Below are 19115 nucleotides of genomic sequence, written 5' to 3' on the forward strand. Positions count from 1 at the left end.
GAACTGCATTTGTTTTAACCAGTTGCAAGGTCTCACAATGATTTCTGTTTATGAAATATACTTTTACTCTGCAGAGAAAAATCCTATACTGATCATACAATTGATTGCTTCTTTGGACTAAATTTGCTTTTAGTTAAATTATTTTCTGCAGTTTTAATATATCATTGCATGATGGCATAGTACGAACAGTATCGAATCCTTTACTTTTCATGAGTTTTGATCCGATAGAAAATACTCATTTTTTACTCAATGTTTCCAAGCATCAGGGACCCTAAAGGTTCAATTTACCCTGCATGTTCTCTGCCTTTCCTGAAACCGGTACATCCCTGCTGGGGTGGAGTCCCACGGCACCCTTGCGTACCTCACCTAGATGGCCATTATTTGTGGGTAGGCCTTGACAGAGGGAAATCGCAATGGGCTATTGGACGGTATGCTGCATCGCAGCAAAGCCCAATTCTGCCCTTGCCCAACATCTGCATGTGCACACTTCCAGCATGGGTAGCTCGATAGCTGTCAGCAGTGGTTGATTTCACATTCTATCTCTCATTTTAAGCTCCCTAATGCGGCTCTAGTTGAAATGGGCGAACATAACATGGACAGGGTGTTGAACCCCAGATCACGTGGTGTGCACGGCTCTGACACTTCATAAAGTTCAGGAGACATCGGGAATGTTTCTTTTGAAATTGCCGTTTTAATCTTCAATAACTATGAAATGTGATCATAAAGAAAAGAAAGACTTGCATTTATACAGCATCTTTCATGACCTCCGGATGTCCCAAAGTGCTTTACAGCCAATTAAGTACTTTGAAGTGTAGTCATTGTTGTAATGTAGGAAACGCAACAGCCAATTTGTGCACAGCAAGCTCCCACAAACGGCAATGCGATAATGACCAATTGTTCTGTTTTTATTGATGTTGATTGAGGGATAAATACTGTCTAAGACACTGAGGAGAACTCCCCTGCTCTTCTTTGAAATAGTGCCATGGGATCGTTTATGTCCATCCGAGAGAGCAGACGGGGCCTCGGTTTAACGTCTCATCTGAAACACGGCACCTCCGACAGTGCAGCGCTCCCTCAGTACCGCACTGGAGTGTCGGCCTGGATTTTGTGCTCCAATCTCAGGAGTGGGACTTGAACCCACAACCTTCTGAGAGGGTACATTGCATGTCTACTTTTCAAAAAACTTGGAAAAATATATTCATTTAGTTTCAATGTGTGTGGATATTTCTGCTGCTGTGTAGCAAAGTACTCTGGGATTGAGCTTCCCCAGGGCTTCTCCCCATCGTCCGTCCAATGGGAAATCTGCAGAAACCTGGAGAAGCGCCATTGGTCTAGGCTTCTGTCGAAGTTGCAGCAGGCGATCAGCTGAACCCCCCCGGCCCCCCCACTTTGTTTAAAGTAACCCTTCCCAAAAAAAGTTCCAGAATTATTTATAACAATTTCTGTTTTAAGAAAAAATGTAAAGGAAGCTCCCGCTATGTTAGTTCTCCTTTCCAAAGTTTTTCCACTTGTGGGTGGGGTGGGGTGGGGGGGCAAAACTATAAGATGGTCACTAAGAAATCCAGTGAAGAGTTCAGGAGCAACTTCTTTACCCAGAGAGTGGTGAGAATGTGGAACTCGCTGCCACAGGGAGTGGTTGAGGTGAATAGTGGCGATGCATTTAAGGGGAAGCTGGATAAACACATAAAGAGGGATAGGAGGAGGCTCGTGTGGAGCATAAATAGTGGCATAGACTTGTTGGGCCGAATGGCCTGTTTCTGTGCTGTACATTCCGTGTAAACTACTCTAGTGCTGTCACTGATGGTAAGATGTTACCTGTGCCTTGGAGCAGCTCAAAGCATTTTAATGAGAGTAGAACTTTGCGCCAGCCTGGGAGACACACTATTGGTGAAACGGGCAGCTTTGAAAACTGAAGCATTTCAGATAGTTTGAATGGGGTAGAGAAAGCAAACCTGGATCAATTCTTGCAAACACACCAAGGCACCAGGACACCCAGGCATAGATTCAGGATTGTGTGAGGTACGGTTAGGACAGGAATCGGGTAGTGTTTCTTCACATGGTGATGAGCAAATGCAAGTATGGTAGTTGAGACACAACTCATTTAAGGAACAGTTAAATGCTGTAATCGTCTTTCGTACGGTAAGCAAAGCAAATCAAATGTCAATATCTAAGTCAGATATCCAGAGCCAAAGCTTCCGGTGTAACAGCGTGGATATCTTGTAGGCTGCCTGCGAATTCCCATTGAGGGCAGTGTTCATTGATGTGCTCCAGGGTCTGATTGGGAGCTCCACAGTCACATGATAGGGATGCTTTAATCTTCAACCTATGGAGAAGGTGGCAGCATCGACCGTGACCAGTTCTGAGACAGTTGATGGTTGTCCACTGTTTGTGAGGAAGGTTTGATCCTTCAGGTTGTACCGTGGGGTCCTCTATAAGGAATCCATTCTGTATGTCGCAGTTCATCCAAGCATTTCGCCATCAGTCATCAAGGCTATGGGGAGATCGTTGAATGGCCTTACTGATTTGAGACGGGTTGGTGGTAGGTTGGTCTAGATGGCATGTCTCTGCTGGTGCAGCGGTTGTATTCTCTGGAAAATGCGTATTCATGGCGTAGGTGTGGTGGTGCGATGTTTGCAAGCATGGGCAGCCAATGTGTTGGTGTCGATAAAAGCGTACCAGTGATAATTCTCACAGTAGAATTCAGCTGGACATCAACGGATTTGGCATGGGGACTGTAATGATGTAATGGGAATATGGTGGGATTGATATTCTGGAAGGACAAGATCAAACAGGCCGAATGGCCTTCATCCAAACCTCATGTACCCGGTCGGTACGGATATTTTTATGTTGATGATATATATGGAACATGTTTTCCTAGCCGTGCTAATTTTAAAGTGTGTGTTCCCACTTCATATTCTTGTCTACTTGAAAGTGGAGGCGAATATGCCAATGTAATTTTTATATGTACTTTGAACATACAGTCCCCTTAATTTGCCTTCTGCTTTGAACTGAATGTAATTACTTTATTTTATTTCTGTACCTGGATATGGCACAGTGCATTGACTATTAACTGCGGTGAAGTTCAATCCCATCATTCAGTCCTTACGCTAAGATACACAGTGGTTTTTATTTGCAAGAGGATATATGTTTTAACTTTAAGCTAAAATAGAAATTATCATCACAGTCAGGTCGTTGTAGGGTCGGCAGCCTCCTGGATTGCCCAGTGCTCTCCATGAATAAAGATTAATCCCCAGGACACTATCGTGAGCAACATCTGGGAGTAACATCATTGGGGAATTTTAAAAAACATTCTTTGAACGCTTTTGATTATTAGTTAGAAAATTATTGGAGATGAGGAAAAAAGGCTGATTGGCAAGTTTTTGCAGTGGGCAGGCGGATGGATGTGTTGGGCAACCAATGGGGCGTTTGGAGGTAGGATGTCATTTGACAAACCTCCAGGAATCCGTCCAATCACACGGCAAGCCGAGGTCATTGTGTGTAAGGCGCTGAGAGTTGAAACCTGCTTCTCTGTTGAAGACCCATCACTTCTGACAGTTTCAGGTTGTACAGAGGCAGAGTCAGAACATGCAGGAACGTGCCTCCCCAGATAGCTGTGGTAGCTCTTAAGTGCTAGCAGCTGCTGCAATTTGTGCTGTACAAAATTCATGGCTCTTCTGCAAAGTAATCCCCCTACTTCTAATGTACGGCGTATCTACAGTGGCTCTGGGACTAAGCTCCCATAGATCAACCTCATACCTTACTGAAAAGAAACTAACCCCTCTATCAGTTTAAAAAAATTTCATTATGTCACTTATTTTGAAGTTTGGATTCAATCTCCCTGTCGTGCTGGTAGGAAAGAAAGATGTACATTTATTTAAAGCCTTTGACAGCCTGCGAATGTCCCAAAGCGCTTTACAGCCAATGAAGTACTTTGGTGTGTCAGCCTAGATCATGTGCTCAAGTGCCTGGAGTGGAACTATGAACCCGCAACCTTCTGACTCAGGCGAGAGTGCTGCCCACTGAGCTATAGCTGACCCAATCCCAAACTTGTGCTGCCACTGTTTGGAGTAGTCTTCACTGTGGCACAGGAACAGATGAGAAGCACTCTGAAATGTTAACCAGTCTGGCAGTGCCAGAGTTAACAAACTTGCAGCAAGCCAAATCCGGGTAGGTCAGTGCTGGCAGTACAACTGTTTTCATCCTTATTTCCCCACAAGAGGCGGAGTTGGAGCTGTGTGCTCTGTGCAGTGTACAGGCATACTCCGTCAGTGTTTGCCCTCCCTGTCCTTGAGTACAGCACAGCGAGCGGGCAGTATCACAAGCTGCCGCTTGAAAGTTATTTACACGCAGCACCTTTTACTGTGGGCATGAGGTGGATACCGTTACACACCAAGATTTTGAGCGCGCGTTTACTATTGTGCCGCTGAAAGATGAAAAATCATCAGCTCTGGCTCTAATTGTGTAAACCCATCTCTGACAAAAGAGGGTGAAAATTCCCGGTACCCCTCGGGGACAATGCCAGGAATACATATCGCAAAACTGCGATCTGCCAGTGATATTCCATCCCATTAAAATCACAGGCAGGGAAGGTGCAGATTTGTGGTTATGGGCTCTGGGGGGAGGGGGGGGGGGCAGAATTTTATACCAAAATTTAAATTTTTTTAAGTAACCTTTCTCTGCCCTTCTCATGAAAGGCACAATCTCGTGTTGGGGTCCAATTCTACAATGGTTGCTTGCCCTCCTTTATAACTGAGTCCGCTATTTAACCATGGGAGCCATTACAAAAAGCCCAACCCTTTGGTGTAGACTGAGGGAGTGCTGCACTGTTGGAGGTGCTGTCTTAAGGATGAAACCGAGGCCCCGTCTGCTCTCTCCGGTGGACATAAAAAGATCCCGCGGCACTATTTTGAAGAAGAGCTGGGGAGTTATCCCCGGTGTCCTGGCCAATATTTATCCCTCAACCAAGATCACCAAAACCAGATTAGCCTATCATTTATTTCATTGCTGTTTGTGGGAGCTTGCTGTGCAGAAATTGGCTGCCGCGTTTCCTATATTACAGCAGTGACTGCATTCCAAAAGTACTTCATTGGCTGTGAAGCGTTTTGGGACGCCTGAGGCTGTGAAAGGCGTCCCAAACATTGTGCAGTGAGCAGGAGAATTCCTGACTGGCTCCTTCCGCTCCCCTACACCACCAGCGCTGGGAGGCTGAATCCAATTCTAATATCCAGAAATCATCAGCAAACTCAACAAAGGCCTGGGAGCAAATGTGAGGATCTTCCCAGTCAGGAGCCCAGGGGCCGGACATTTTACCCAGAACCAGCAGCAGCCGCTGTCAAAGCACTATTCATGGGCTCATCTGTTTTTGGTGATGTTGGTTGAGGAAGAAATATTGTCCAGGCCACCGGGGATAACACCCCTGCTCTTCTTCATCCTAAAGACAGCATCTCCAACAGCCCCAGCTAGACAGGCAGTCAGGAGCTCTGTGTTAGTAAGCCCTGCACGTTTAACTGGTTGAACCAGAGCAGTAGCCCTGTGCATGTGAGGGAGGCACAGAGTCTCGCCAAGCTGTGAGTTGATTTCTCAGGCGTTTGGAGATTTGTTGGACACCCCAGGACCACGTTTCCACCCAGATTACCACCCTTGTGACGCATCCTTTGGGTGACCGTTCCTCCAAAGCTTGCCAGTAGTTATTAAATTACAAACACTAAGTTTGCAGCATATCTATTGAGATCATCTCCTGACTCTGTGTAAAAGTGAGGCCGGAGGTTGCTCTTAAAAGGCGCAAAATAAAAACATAGGAACATTCTAAAATTCAAATTAATTTTTTCAGTCTCTCAGTGATGCTACCCATTCTCGGGGGTTGTGGGGGGTGAGCAGTCTGCATGATTCAAGATTGGGTAACATTGAAACTTTCAATGCACAGGACTGTAATGCCTGATGAACAATCCCAAAATATTTAAAGAAAAGCCTGACTTCAACACTCGAAGGTCCAGAGCACATTGAGTTAATCCCTGACAGTCAGACCTTAATTCCATATTTCTGCTAAGTTAAAATGCCATTTCTTCTTCCACTCAGTTTCCCAGGAGATTAAAACTCATTGGAAAGCACTGTGTATACCTTTGCACCATAGGCAACCTGCCGATTGATCCGGAGCACGGCGGGGATGGGACCGGAATCTGCTGCATCTAGTGCTGCCCCTTATCAAGTTTGACAAATTTGCTGGAGTTCCTTGGGGATGTAACGAGCAGGGTGGATAAAGGGGAACCAGTGGATGTGGTGTATTTGGATTTCTAGAAAGCATTCGATAAGGTGCCAAATAAAAAGTTACTGCACAAGATAAAAGTTCATGGATAGAGGATTGGCTAACTAACAGAAAACAGAGAATCAGGATAAATGGGTCATTTTCCGGTTGGCAAACAGTGACTAGTGGGGTGCCGTAGGAATCGGTGCTGGAACCTCAACTATTTACAATCTATATTCATGACTTGGATGAAGGGACCAAGTGTAACGTAACCAAGTTTGCTGATTGTACAAGCATGGGTGGGAAAATAAATTGTGAGGAGGACACAAACAATTTGCAAAGGGATATAGACAGGCTCAGTGAGTGGGCAAAAATTTGGCGAATGGAGTATAATTGGGAAAATGAGAGATTATCCACTTTGGCAGAAAAAATAGAAAGCAAATTATAATTTAAATGGAGAAAAATTGCAAAGTGCTGCAGTACAGAGAGACCTGGGTGTCCTTGTGCATGAAACACAAAAAGTTAGTATGTAGGTACAACAAGTAATCAGGAAGACAAATGGAATGTTGGCCTTTATTGCAAGGGGGATAGAGTATAAAAGCAGAGAAGTCCTGCTACAACTGTACAGGGTATTGGTGAGGCCACACCTGGAGTACTGTGTACAGTTTTGGTCTCCGTATTTAAGGAAGGATATACTTGCATTAGAGGTTGTTCAGAGGGGGTTCACTAGATTGATTCCGGAGATGAGGGGGTTGACTTATGAAGATAGGTTGAGTAGGTTGGGCCTATACTCATTGAAGTTCAGAAGAATGAGAGGTGATCTTATCGAAACTTATAAGATAATGAGGGGACTCAACAAGGTGAATGCAGAGAGGATATTTCCACTCATAGGGGAAACTAAAACTAGGGGACATAGTTTCAGAATAAGGGGCCGCCCATTTAAAACTGAGATGAGGAGGAATTTCTTCTCTCAGAGGGTTGTAAATCTGTGGAATTCTCTGCCCCAGAGAGCTGTGGAGGCTGGGTCATTGAATATATTTAAGGCGGAGATAGACAGATTTTTGAGCGATAAGGGAGTAAAGGGTTATGGGGAGCGGGCAGGGAAGTGGAGCTGAGTCCATGATCAGATCAGCCATGGTGGTATTGAATGGCGGAGCAGGCTCGAGGAACCAAATGGCCGACTCCTGCTCCTATTTCTTATGTTCTTATGTTCCTGGGACCTGTACAGCCCGGACGGGTTGCACCTCAACAGGGCCGAACCAATATCCTCACGGGGAGGTTTGCTGGTGCTGTTGGGGAGGTTTAAACAACTTTTGCAGGGGATCGGCACCAGGATGTAACATTAGAAAGGGGAAATAAAATGCTCAAAGGGTTGGGAGAGGCAGAGGGCATGAAATTAAGAACTAGTAAGGTATTAGTGGGGTCCAACTAAGAGAGAACACAGGATGGTCTAAGATGGGCTTCCAGTGTATGTATATGAATGCTCAAAACATAGTAAACAAGGTCAGTGAGCTGCAGGCACAAATAGCCACATGAGAATATGATGCTGTGGCAATAACTGAGACCTGGCTCAGGAAAGGGCAGGATTGGGTATTAAATATTCCTGGATATAAGGTGTACAGGAAAGATAGGGAATGAAAGATAGGAGGTGGGGTGACAGTATTGGTTCAGGAGAATGTTACAGTACTGGAGAGGGAGGATGTCCTGGAGAGGTCAAGGACAGAATCCATATGGCTAGAGTTGAGAAATAATAGAGGTGCCATTACACTGCTAGGTGTATTCTATAGGCCACCAACTGGTGGGAGAGATATAGAGAAAATGTTCGGGGAAATTACAGAGAGGTGCAAGAACTATAGAGTAGTAATAATGGGGGACTTCAACTATCCGAATATAGACTGGGATAGAAATAATGTAAAGGGCAGAGAGGGGAAACATTTCTGAAGTGTGTTCAGGAGAGCTTTCTAGATCAGTACATTTCCGGCCCGACGAGGAAGGAGGCATTGCTGAATCTGGTTCTGGGGGATGAGGTGGGTCAAAGAGCAAGTGTCAGTAGGGGAACATTTAGGGAACAGTGATCATAGTATCATAAGGTTTAGATTAGCTATGGAAAAGGACAGGGAGCAATCTAGAGTAAAAGTGTTGAACTGGGGGAAGGATTGTGAACAGATCTGGCCCGGGTAAATTGGAATCAAAGAAGGCAGGCAAAACTGTTGTGGAACAATGGGCTGCCTTTAAAGAGGAAATAGTTTTGGTACAGTCGAGGTACATTCCCTGAGGGGGAAAGGTAGGGCAACTAAAGCCAGAGCTCGCTGGATGACGAAACAGATAGAGAATATGATGAAGCAGAAAAAGAGCGTGTGTGACAGGTTGTAAATACATCGGATAATCAGGCTATATATAGAAAGGTCAGAGGGGAAGTGAAATCAATAATAAGAGGGGCAAAATGAGGCTGAGAATAGAATGGCAGCCAATATAAAAGGAAATGCAAAAGTCTTCTAGAGGCATATAAATAGTAAACAGGTAGTAAGGGGGTGGTGGGGCCAATTAGGGACCAAAAAGGAGACCTACGCATGGAGGCAAAGGGCATGGCTGAGGTACTAAATGAGTACTTTGCAGCTGATTTCAGCAAGGAAGAAGATACTGCCATGGTTATACTGAAGGAGGAGGTAGAAGAGACACTTAATAGAATATAAATTGATACAGAGGAGGTACTAGAAAGGCTGGCTGTACTTAAAATAGATAAATCACCAGGAACAGATGAGATGCATCCTAGGATGCTGAGGGAATTGAGGGTGGAAATCGCGGAGGTACTGGCCATAATATTCCAATCCTCCATAGATAGGGAGTGGTGCCAGAGGACTGGAAAATTGCAAATGTTACACCAGTGTTCAAAAAGGGTGTAAAGATAAACCCAGCAACTACAGGCCAGTCAGTTTAACCTGTGTCGTGGGGAAGCTTTTAGAAACAGTGATCAGGGACAAAATTAACAGTCACTTGGACAAGTGAGGATTAATTAAGGAAAGCCAGCACGGATTTGTTAAAAGCAAATCATGTTTAACCAACTTGATCAAATTTTTTGATGATGTAACAGAGAGAGTTGATGAGGGCAATGCAGTTAATGTAGTGTACATGGATTTCCAAAAGGCATTTGATAAAGTGCCACATAATAGGCTTGCAGCAAAGCGTGTTGCGGAATTGGAGCTGAGGGTGGATTTACTCTGGAGCATCCACGATGCTGAGAATGACGTGAGTAGCACGTGTAGCAAGTTGGTCTTACCGCAGGTGAAGGGTCCACAGCCAGCTAGGGAATGGAAGACCAGCAGGAAGAACAGTGCAAGGAAGGTAATGCAGGGGTCCCCTGCGGTCATCCCCCTGCAAAACAGATACACCGCTTTGAGTAGTGTTGAGGAGGATGACTCATCAGGGGAGGGCAGCAGCCAAGTTCATGGCACCGTGGCTGGCTCTGCTGCACAGAAGGATGGGAAAAAGAGTGGGAGAGCTATAGTGATAGGGGATTCTATTGTAAGGGGAATAGATAGGAGTTTCTGCGGCCGCAACCGAGACTCCAGGCTGGTATGTTGCCTCCATGGTGCAAGGGTCAAGGATGTCTCGGAGTGGCTGCAGAGCATTCTGGAGAGGGAGGGTGAACAGCCAGTTGTCGTGGTACATGTAGGTACCAACGATGTAGGTAAGAAGCGGGAAGAGGTCCTACAAGCTGAATTTAGGGAGCTAGGAGTTAAATTAAAAAGTAGGACCTCAAAGGTAGTAATCTCTGGATTGCTACCAGTGCCACGTGCTAATCAGAGTAGAGGGAACAGGATAGTTCGAATAAATACGTGGCTTGAGCAGTGGTGCAAGAGGGAGGGATTCAAATTCCTGTGACATTGGAACCAAATCTGGGGGAAGTGGGACCTGTACAAAAGGGACGGTCTGCACTTGGGCAGGACTGGAACTGATGTCCTAGGGGTAACATTTGCTAATGCAGTTCAGGAGTGTTTAAACTAATATGGCAGGGGGATGGGAACCTATGCAGCGAGATAGGGCGAAGTAATATGGAGTCAGAAACAGATGGTAGAAAGGTAAAAAGCAATCGTGGAAGGCCGAGTAAACAAAGGCAAGAAACAAAAAGGGCCACACTACATCATAATTCTAAAAGGACAAAGGATGTTAAAAAAACAAGGCTTTGTGTCTTAATGCAAGGAGTATCTGTAATAAGGTGGATGAATTAACTGTGCAAATAGATGTTAACGGATATGATGTGATTGGGATTACAGAGACGTGGCTCCAGGATGATCAGGGCTGGGAACTCAACATCCATGGATATTCAACATTCAGGAAGGATAGAATAAAAGGAAAAGGAGGTTGGGTAGCATTGCTGGTTAAAGAGGAGATTAATGCAATAGTTAGGAAGGACATTAGCTTGGATGATGTGGAATCTATATGGGTAGAGCTGCAGAACACCAAAGGGCAAAAAACGTTAGTGGGAGTTGTGTACAGACCTCCAAACAGTAGTAGTGATGTTGGGGAGGAAAACAAACAGGAAATTAGGGGTGCATGCAAGAAAGGTGCAGCAGTTATCATGGGTGACTTTAATATGCATTTAGATTGGGCTAACCAAACTGGAAGCAATACGGTGGAGGAAGATTTCCTGGAGTGCATAAGGGATGGTTTTCTAGGCCAATATGTTGAGGAACCAACTAGGGGGGAGGCCATCTTAGACTAGGTGTTGTGTAATGAGAGAGGATTAATTAGCAATCTTGTTGTGCGAGGCCCCTTGGGGAAGAGTGACCATAATATGGTGGAATTCTACATTAGGATGGAGAATGAAACAGTTAATTCAGAGACCATGGTCCAGAACTTAAAGAAGGGTAACTTTGAAAGTATGAGGCGTGAATTGGCTAGGATAGATTGGCGAATGATACTTTAGGGGTTGACTGTGGATGGGCAATGGCAGACATTTAGAGACCGCATGGATGAACTACAACAATTGTACATCCCTGTCTGGCATAAAAATAAAAAAGGGAAGGTGGCTCAACCGTGGCTATCAAGGGAAATCAGGAATAGTATTAAAGCCAAGGAAGTGGCATACAAATTGGCCAGAAATAGCAGTGAACCTGGGGACTGGGAGAAATTTAGAACTCAGCAGAGGAGGACAAAGGGTTTGATTAAGGCAGGGAAAATAGAGTACGAGAGGAAGCTTGCAGGGAACATTATGACGGACTTCAAAAGTTTCTATAGATATGTAAATAGAAAAAGGTTAGTAAAGACAAACGTAGGTCCCCTGCAGTCAGAATCAGGGGAAGTCATAACGGGGAACAATGAAATGGCAGACCAATTGAACAAGTACTTTGGTTCGGTATTCACTAAGGAGGATACAAACAACCTTCCGGATATAAACGGGGTCAGAGGGTCTAGTAAGAATGAGGAACTGAGGGAAATCCTTATTAGTCGAGAAATTGTGTTGGGGAAATTGATGGGATTGAAGGTCGATAAATCCCCAGGGCCTGATGGACTGCATCCCAGAGTACTTAAGGAGGTGGCCTTGGAAATAGCGGATGCATTGACAGTCATTTTCCAACATTCCATAGACCCTGGATCAGTTCCTATCGAGTGGAGGGTAGCCAATGTAACCCCACTTTTTAAAAAAGCAGGGAGAGTGAAAACAGGGAATTATAGACCGGTCAGCCTGACATCAGTAGTGGGTAAAATGATGGAATCAATTATTAAGGATGTCATAGCAGCACATTTGGAAAGAGGTGACATGATAGGTCCAAGTCAGCATGGATTTGTGAAAGGGAAATCATGCTTGACAAATCTTCTGGAATTTTTTGAGGATGTTTCCAATAGAGTGGACAAGGGAGAACCAGTTGATGTGCTTTATTTGGACTTTGAGAAGGCTTTCGACAAGGTCCCACACAAGAGATTAATGTGCAAAGTTAAAGCACATGGGATTTGGTGTATTGTGCTGACATGGATTGAGAACTGGTTGTCTGACAGGAAGCAAAGAGTAGGAGTAAATGGGTACTTTTCAGAATGGCAGGCAGTGACTAGTGGGGTACCGCAAGGTTCTGTGCTGGGGCCCCAGCTGTTTACATTAATGATTTAGATGAGGGGATTAAATGTAGTATCTCCAAATTTGCGGGTGACACTAAGTTGGGTGGCAGTGTGAGCTGCGAGGAGGATGCTATGAGGCTGCAGAGTGACTTGGATAGGTTAGGTGAGTGGGCAAATGCATGGCAGATGAAGTATAATGTGGATAAATGTGAGGTTATCCACTTTGGTAGTAAAAACAGAGAGACAGACTATTATCTGAATGGTGACAGATTAGGAAAAGGGGAGGTGCAACGAGACTTGGGTGTCATGGTACATCAGTCATTGAAGGTTGGCATGCAGGTACAGCAGGCGGTTAAGAAAGCAAATGGCATGTTGGCCTTCATAGCGAGGAGATTTGAGTACAGGGGCAGGGAGATGTTGCTACAGTTGTACAGGGCCTTGGTGAGGCCACACCTGGAGTATTGTGTACAGTTTTGGTCTCCTAACTTCAGGAAGGACATTCTTGCTATTGAGGGAGTGCAGTGAAGGTTCACCAGACTGATTCCCGGGATGGCGGGACTGACATATCAAGAAAGACTGGATCAACTGGGCTTGTATTCACTGGAGATCAAAAGAATGAAAGGGGATCTCATAGAAACGTTAAAAATTCTGATGGGTTTAGACAGGTTAGATGCAGGAAGAATGTTCCCAATGTTGGGGAAGTCCAGAACCAGGGGTCACATTCTAAGGATAAGGGGTAAGCCATTTAGGACCGAGATGAGGAGAAACTTCTTCACCCAGAGAGTGGTGAACCTGGGGAATTCTCTACCACAGAAAGTTGTTGAGGCCAATTCACTAGATATATTCAAAAAGGAGTTAGATGTAGTCCTTACTACTAGGAGGATCAAGGGGTATGGCGAGAAAGCAGGAATGGGGTACTGAAGTTGCATGTTCAGCCATGAACTCATTGAATGGCGGTGCAGGCTCGAAGAGCCGAATGGCCTACTCCTGCACCTATTTTCTATTTTCTATGTTTCTATGAAGATTGTGAACAATGAGGAGGAGAGGGATAGACTTCAGGAGGACATAGACAGGCTGGTGGAATGGGCGGACACGTGGCAGATGAAATTTAGCGTACAAAAGTGCGAAGTGATACATTTTGGTAGAATGAGGAGAGGCAATATAAACTAAAGGGTACAATCCTAAAGGGAGTGCATGAACAGAGAGACCTGGGGGTATATGTGCACAAATCATTGAAGGTGGCAGGACAGGTTGAGAAAGCGGTTCAAAAGGATTACAGGATCCTGGGCTTCATAAATAGAGATATAGAGTACAAAATTGTGGATATTATGATGAACCTGTATAAAACACTGGTTCGGCCACAACTGGAGTATTGTATCCAATTCTGGGCCCCGCACTTTAGGCAGGATGTGAAGGCCTTAGAGAGGGGGCAGAAAGGATTTACGAGAATGGTCTCAGGGATGAGGGACTTCAGTTGCAGGGTGAGACTGGAGAAGCTGGTGTTGTTCTCCTTGGAGCAGAGAAGGTTGAGAGGAGATTTGATCGATATGTTCAAAATCATGAGGGTTCTGGACAGAGTAGAGAGAGAGAAACTGTTCCGATTGGGGAAGGGTCGGGAACCAGAGGACACAGATTTAAGATGATTGGCAGAAGAACCAAAGGCGACATAAGAATTTTTTTTAACGCAGCGAGTGGTTATGATCAGGAATTCACTGCCTGAGAGGGTGGTGGAGGCAGACTCAATCGTTGCTTTCAAAAGGGAGTTGGATAAGTACCTGAAGGAAAAGAAATTGCCGGGCTCCGGGGAAAGGGCGGGGGGAGTGGGATTAGCTGAGAGCCGGCATGGGCTCGACGGGCTGAATGGCCTCCTCCTGTGCTGTAACCGTTCTGTGATTCTATGGTTTTATAGTTCGATGATTTACCCCATATTCTTGATGATGATTTTACTGATTGAGAAACATTATTTTCTTTTTCTGCACACATTCTTGCTCAGATTTACTGTTATTGCAAATATTGCATAAGAACTGGTGTGGCACAGACCATTCATTCAGCTCCATAATCTCAGATTGCAATGTGATAACTACAACTAACGTTAGAATGTTTATCTACTCGAAATGGTCCTTCCCAGCATTGCAGAAAGGACGATATTGAAGTGTAGTCCTTTCCGTGACTCTGTGGTTTATCTGTAACATTATTCCAGTTGTTGATGCAAAAGGAGCTATTTTTCTCACTTCTGATTACAGTGTTGTTGTCTCTGTTTTTCTGTGTTAGATTTTCGATCCTGGTTGATATGTGAGCCATTCCCTTTGATACCACACTTCCAAGTGTAACTGGGAGCATTTCTGGAATGTCGCCTGACACAGTGCACTGCTTTATCCAACGGGTTCTGTTCACATCACGATGACTTTTCATCTGAAGGGTATCTTGATAGGTGGCAATTCATTGAATCATAGAATAATACAGCACAGGAGGGGGCCATTCGGCCCATCGTGCCTGTGGTGACAGAGCGATCCAATCAGTCCCACTCCCCCCGCTCTTTCCCCACAGCCCCGCAAAAGTTTCCCCTTCAAGTAGTTATCCAATTCCCTTTTGAATCTGCTTCCACCTCCCTGTCAGGCTGTTCATTTCAGATCATCACAACTTAATATCAGGCATTAATACATAATGCATTAGGCACCATTGTGGGACAAAATTGTAATCTCAACAGGTACATGATTTAAACTTTCAGATAACATTTGCAGAGCATTAATGTTAATTTGGTTTCCCACAGTACACCAGTGACTACACTCCAAAAAGCACTTCATTGGCTGTAAAGTGCTTTGAGACGTCCGGTGGCCTCTATGATTGGTCATTTTCCTCGATTTCTCTCTCTTCCCCCCACCCCTCTATATATATATATATATATATATATATAATGTGGTTAATTGTCAGAGATGCTCCATTGGGTTTTAATGATAAATCCTGATCTCTGCGGAATTTCACTTAGTATGTCATAATCACAATATTTCAGGATTTCCATTAGACATCCGTGGCTCAGTGTGTAACACACTTGTTCCTGAGTCAGAAGGTTGTAGGTTCTAAGCTCCACTCCAGAAATGTAAGCATGTAATCTAAGCTGACACTCCAATGCAGTGCAGGGGGAGTGCTGCACTGTTGGAGGTGCAGTCTTTCAGATGAGACGTTAAAACTGCTCTCTCAGGTGGACATAAAAGATCTCATGGCACTATTTAAAGAAATACAGGGAAGTTCTCCTTGGTGACCCAGTTAATATTTATTCTTTAATCAACATCACTTAAAAAGCAACAGAGTATCTGGCCATCTATCTCATTACTGTGTACGTCTTGGCTGCTGTGTTTTATTACGTAACAACAGTGCCGAAACTTCAAAAGTGCTGTAACACACTTTGGGATGTCCGGTGAAAGGTTCTGCATAAATGCAAGTTCTTTCTTCAATCTTGATGAATACCTCTGTTCAAATTCCCATCCTGTGCTCCCCAGACCTCACTCACTATAGCACAACTATCTGGGGTTTCGTTTACAAGATTATATCTTAAGTCATTTCTCAGTTTCTGGCACATGAGTCAGTTCCAAGTTATTTTTACAGCAGTTTTATCTGTAGGAAACATTCATTGTTTTCATTGCTTGGTGACATGAGTCATTTCATTACTGGCTGACAGAGTCACCACACAGAACGTTCTTTGGTAGTTAACAGTAGCAGTATGTTTGGGAGCCTGCACACATTGAACTGATACATTAACAAGTGTGCTTTCATGCTATGGAACCCAATTAACTATAGTACCAAGGTTAATCGATCAGTACAGTAGACCTGACTTGTAGTAAACAAACCTCACGACTGAATTCTGCTGCGGAATCGTAGTGTTGCTGTTTTGTCTGACAATTACCCGGTCAATGTGCCAATAGGTTTATAGGCCGATGTGAGTCACCTTGTGGTCTCTGTCCTGCACAATGGAAGGTGCTGTCTATCAGATCAGACGTTAAACTAAGGTCCCAGTTTAAAGGCAGGGGAGTTCTTCCTGGTGTCCTGGCCAATATTTGTCCTTTAACCAACATCACAAAACAGATTTTCTGGTCATTATTGCATTGCTGTTTGAAGGAGTTTGCTGTTCACAAATTGGCTGCCGCGTTTCCCACATCATCATAGGCGTCCCTCGAACGAGGATGACTTATTTCCACATGAGTTCACAGATGCTTCAATGAAGGACCTGATGTTCCAGTCCTGAACTCCAGTTGAAGGGTGGAAGATGCCTGTGTGTGAATTTTTTTAACGTGTGGTGGCCGTTGCACACCAGCCACCACACGGGCTTGACAGAGCTAGGTGTTGGGCCAGTGGCAAGAGTTAACCAGGATGACTGGAGACCAGTTCTGCTGCATGGACCTAGTGCGCACACATATCGCAGTGTGGGCTGGCCCGTGCTGCCCCGGGCTCTTGGCTCTCCTGGGCCCTCATACCCTCATTCGCTGCACCTTCGCCCACCATGTTTCAGGGCCCGGCGCTCCAGCTCTATTTATAGCCCTGACCTGTGGTGGTGTTCTCACACAGGTCGGGGCGGCCCATGATGTTCCAGGGCCTGGTGCTCCAGCGCGTTTCCTACATTGCAACAGTGACTGCACTTATCGGCTGCAAAGCACTTTGGGATGTCCTGAGGTGGTGAAAGGCGCTATAGAAATGTGAGTCTTTCTTTAACCAAATGATAAAAGAGAAACAGATAAACAGCAGAAATACAGAGAATGTACCCAAAACACCAAGGGGCTGATGGAGGCCAGGAGAATTTTTCCTGTACCAGTTTCTGATTACTATCCAATAACATAGAATAATACAAACTTACAGCACGGAAAGAGGTCATTTCGGCCCATTGTGTCCGCGCCGGCCGACCAAGAGCTATCCAGCCTAATCCCACTTTCCAGCTCTCGGTTTGTAACCCTGCAGGTTACAGCACTTCAGGTGCACATCCAAGTACTTTTTAAATGTGGTGAGGGTTTCTGCCCCTGCCACTCTTTCAGGCAGTGAGTTCCAGACCCCCACCACCCTCTGGGTGAAGAAATTTCCCCTCGTATCTCCTCTAAACCTCCTCCAATTACTTCAAATCTATGCCCCTTGGTTGTTGACCCCACTGCTAAGGGAAATAGCTCCTTCCTATCCACTCTATTTAGGCCCCTCATAATTTTATACACCTCAATCAAGTCTCCCCTCAGCCTCCTCTGTTCCAAAGAAAACAAACCCAGCCTATCCAATCTTTCCTCATAGTCAAAATTCTCCAGTCCAGGCAATATCCTCGTAAATCTCCTCTGTACCCTCTCCAGTGCAATCACGTCTTTCCTGTAATGTGGTGACCAGAACTGCACGCAGTACTCCAGCTGTGGCCTAACGTTTGCTTGTAAGGATTTTCATTTGGCTATCACATGAGGCAGGATTGAACTTGGCTGTGGTGCATCCCCACTCGGTCGAATAGCCTGCTGACACTCGTGGTGAAGACTCTAAGTGGCCGAAATTGCCCTGTTCTGTGCCTCCCATTAGCACCTTCGGGAGGCGCTCAGAGGGTGCAAAACTGTTTTTGCCTTGGGGGGGCAGGGGGGGAGCGTGCCTCCGGTGATGACATCATCGCCGTGCGCAGCGAGCCCTTTCCACTCGCCGTTGGAAATTGCCGAGCGCCCATGGAGGCCATGATGTCCGCACCAGCCTTGTGGGTCACGAATCGGGCCGATGTCCACGTTAAAAGGGAGGTGCGCTGCGCTGTGCCATTTTATTTCAGTCGGCCCATGCTCCGTCGATGTCATGTGGTCCGGCACTCTGCCACGGCACCACACAGCCCTGGGGGCCCAGTGGAGGCCATCAAAGGGCCTGCAGAGCTCACAGCGGCCCTCTCCTTTAACGGGAGGGGAGGGGCATTGAAACGTGTCAATGCTACGCAGAAAGTCGATCCCACCTGCATAATGCCTCAGACATGACCCCAACATGAAACGGAGTGCGCGACATTGCACTCCACTTCCTGTGAGGGGCGGTAACCCGAATTTTGCGGGCAGGGCGGGACTTTCATGCCAGGCGCAGCAAGTCCCGCCCCGACTCGGTTAATGCCCCCCAAACAGGGATGAACCCAATTTCACCCCCCATGTCTGCACCTTCAGGAGAGGATGGGAGGAACAAATGATTACTAGGATGGGTTAGGGTGCAGTGCTGCTGAAGAAAACAAGTACTTGGGTGGATATGGAGAGGGAAGACGAGGAATATCTTGGGGAATAGAGATTATAATTAATTGGGGGAAAAACAGCCAGTGAAGATGGGATTGGCAAGAGGAGGCTTTGATGGTCAAAAGAAAAATTTGAACCTGTGAATAATCCCTTGGAAATTGTGCTAATCTCTGTCTGTAACCAAGCAATTATTCATGGCTGTTACAACTGGAATTTGAAGATGTGACAGGAGTAAGATGAGCTTCATATTGGGGTAAGGTACCTGCCTTTCTCCAATTGTGCGAAAGACTTTCAGAATCTGCTTACATTTGTAATATTGACGGGTTAAAGGTCCTCTCAGGTTTATGGAAACGATGGTGAGATATTGGGCCGGTACTTGCTGGCAGAATAACGATGAGTTTAATGGCACCCGCCGTTATTGGTGAGTAAGTAAGCCAGCAATCTGTGACGAGGGAGAGTTAGGCCACGAGTTGCGAATCGCCACAAGTTGCTGGATAATCCGTCGATTGTACCATTGCTCCATAGTCTCTGGGTCAAAATCCTGGAACCCCCTCCCTAACAGCACTGTGGGAGTACCTTCACCACACGGACTGCAGCGGTTCAAGAAGGCGGCT

The sequence above is a fragment of the Pristiophorus japonicus genome, chromosome 15 (genome assembly GCF_044704955.1).
Source record: "Pristiophorus japonicus isolate sPriJap1 chromosome 15, sPriJap1.hap1, whole genome shotgun sequence".
Lineage (NCBI taxonomy): Eukaryota > Metazoa > Chordata > Chondrichthyes > Pristiophoridae > Pristiophorus > Pristiophorus japonicus.